Source organism: Echinops telfairi, unplaced genomic scaffold, assembly GCF_000313985.2.
Source record: "Echinops telfairi isolate 266 unplaced genomic scaffold, ASM31398v2 ScPeMD7_7457;HRSCAF=8495, whole genome shotgun sequence".
Classification (NCBI taxonomy): domain Eukaryota; kingdom Metazoa; phylum Chordata; class Mammalia; order Afrosoricida; family Tenrecidae; genus Echinops; species Echinops telfairi.
Genome location: NW_022111357.1, coordinates 42,176,083 through 42,178,749, shown reverse-complemented (window position 1 = coordinate 42,178,749; position 2,667 = coordinate 42,176,083). Strand labels below are relative to the sequence as shown.

The 2,667-nt window shown below is 59.7% G+C and overlaps 1 protein-coding gene across 1 annotated transcript in view; it reads left to right on the top strand.

Annotated features, from left to right (window-relative positions):
- PRDM16 (PR/SET domain 16) overlaps positions 1 to 2,667 on the top strand; it is a 272,199-nt gene that overhangs the window by 259,097 nt on the left and 10,435 nt on the right. The window lies entirely within an intron of this gene.

The window sequence follows — 2,667 nt, the reverse complement described above, 5'->3', positions numbered from 1 at the left end:
CAGAGTGCTGTCCCTCCCCGACCCAGGCTCACTGCACCCCTAACTTTCACATTCCCTCCTCACTCAGTTGGGCTCATCTCTTCAGATGAAGACCAGAAGAGGGCTGCCTCCCCACTGCCCTCGCCCTCTGACCCCACAGACAGGAGGGAGGGGGAGAAGCCCTGTAAAAGTATGCCACCCCCTCCCGCCACCTCCCCACCACAGGACTCACACGCCCAGAGGGGGCTTACTTGGCAAGGGGGGCTGGACATGTTTCCTTGATGGGAACCCACTTGGGAGGTCTGAGCTGTTCAGAAGTTCCATGAGCTGAAGGAGCGACCTCGGGCCCCTGCACCTACATGGGACCCAGAGTAGGGCAGGGGCACGCTGTTGCTGAGCACGGAAGACGGGCTGGGCAGGAAGCAGCCCCTTCTCCCGGGATTGCTGCTCAGACCTCCACGGTTTGTCAAGCAGATTGGGAGCTGGGGTCTGGGGTAGGAACTTGGAGCTTCTAAGGAGAACTTTGGTGCAGCCCAGGGCCCGGTGGAAACTTCTGGAGGCTCGGGCAGGCTCCGGGACCACCAGACTGGAGTACTTCTATCTAGGGGGGTGGGGAGCCTGAGGATGTGCTGATAGGCAATCAGACCCCCAGAAAGGGAGCCTCCAGGACCCGGACCCTGCTGCTGAGAAGCCCAGTAAGGCGTTTGCTGCTCCGAGTCCCCCAGGATGGTGTGTCCCCTGGTCACGTGAATGTGTTTCCCACACGCTCACGTGCTCTGGCAAGTCACATAAGCACGTCTGTGGGAGGCCTGGAAACCGCAGCATGTGTGCACACACTCACACATGGTGCATATCCACATGTGTGCACCTGAACGCACACACACTTGGCTCACATCTATGCGCAGATGCTGATGCACACACGGTGTGTGGGCCCACATACATGCCTCAGCCGTGGACACGTCTTGCATGCACACACACCCACGCCTGAATGCACGCACAAGCTCACACATGCCCATACCCACAGACGTACTTGCCTGAGCACAAACCTGTGTGTGTGCGTACGTGCACACGCATGCATGCATGAGGGCACAGCTGGAAGTCACTGGGACAGCATCCCAGTAGGAATGGTGATGTGTGCACAGCTGTGAGAAGGTCCCCCATCCTGTTGTGTCCTCTGCCCAGGAGCGGCTGTCCCACCCAAGTGATGGCTCAGTTCCTGTGGGTCCCACTGTGAGGTCACCAGGTTCCCTGCTCAGTCTGCACCCCCACACACACACACTCTGCCTTCATCAGGGGACCCATGCAGCTGCCCACCTACCTCTCAGGTCACACTGAGAAAGGTACCCTGCCTGGGGATGGGGGGGTGCGGGAGGGGGCACTGAGTGTTTTCTCCAGGTGCCCTGAGGTCCATGGCTGGCAGAGAAGCGGCCACTCTTGCGCCCTCAGTGCCCTGGCATAAGCAGCCAGCCCCATCCGCATCGCTGTCTGGAAAGTGTGTGCGCCCCGCCCCAATCTGTGTCCACAGTGCAGAGCAGGCCTCAGGAGACCATGTCAAAGGCGGGCCTGAGGCTCAGGGAGCCCATGTGACCCTCCCAGGCCGTCATCCCCAGGGGTCAGTGCTCCACTGGAGGCTCACGAGGGAAAGGCTACTTTGTATGCTGCTGGCCAGCTCAGTCACACACACACATGCACGTGTGTGTCCCTTCCCGGTGACCCTCAGGCACAGGGAGAGGCTGGCCGGGGTGTAAGTTCACAGCCAGGGGCAGAACTTAAGGACAGTGGGGGCCGACCTCCGAATAAGATGCAGGCCCCAGAGACTGTCTCTCCTTCTCACTCACCCATGGTGGGCCTCTGCTGTGGGAAGCCCACCCCAGGAGGTGGCCAGCGTCCCCAGGCTAATCCTGGCTGGCAGGCAAAAAGCAGTGCTTGACAATTGGCAGCTGGGTGCCCCATGGCCCCCTCACAGCACATGGACACTCGCTCCCAATATAATATCAACTAACACTGAAGGCTGGCACAGAAGGACTTCCTGGGCCTGGTCCCTCAGAGAGCCCACCGGGGGTGTTTCTGTAAGGGGGGGGGGGCAGTTCTAGACAGCGTGCATGCTCGGAGCCCCCAGAGAGCTGGGCCCTGTTGCTAGAAGAATTTAATTATCATTGATTTCTGTTGCTTGCTCCCAACGGTGAGTTTCGGCTTTCGTAACCATAATTGCTATCAACACGTGCGTTGCTAATCCTGCCTGCAGCTGGCTGAGGCGGGCCGGGAGGAGGGGCTGGGGCCAGGGTTCTCCTGTTGGCATCACGGGTGGGTTCCATGCTTACTAGGGAAATTGGGAGGGTTCTCTGATGGAAGAGGACAGGAAGCCCAAGGGGGGCCGTGGGGAGCCTTGAACCAGAAACCCAGGCCTTTGGACCCTCTTCCTTTTGAGCCCTTGCGTGCGTGGCGATCAGTTCAGATTATTCAGGTGTGTTTCAAAGCCCTGAGGAGGGAGAAGGAAGGGTGTCAGAGGTGACGGAAAGGTCGGGCCCCACAGGCGGGCTGTGCTCGGCTGGGGGTTACCTCTGAATCAGAGAGCTCAGGGCGAAGCTGGGGGGCAGTGGGCCCCACGATGCTCTTGCTTGTAAAGACCCCAGTGGGAAATGGGGGTGGGACGGGGGTTGAAGAATGGAAATTGTTGAATTGGGAACG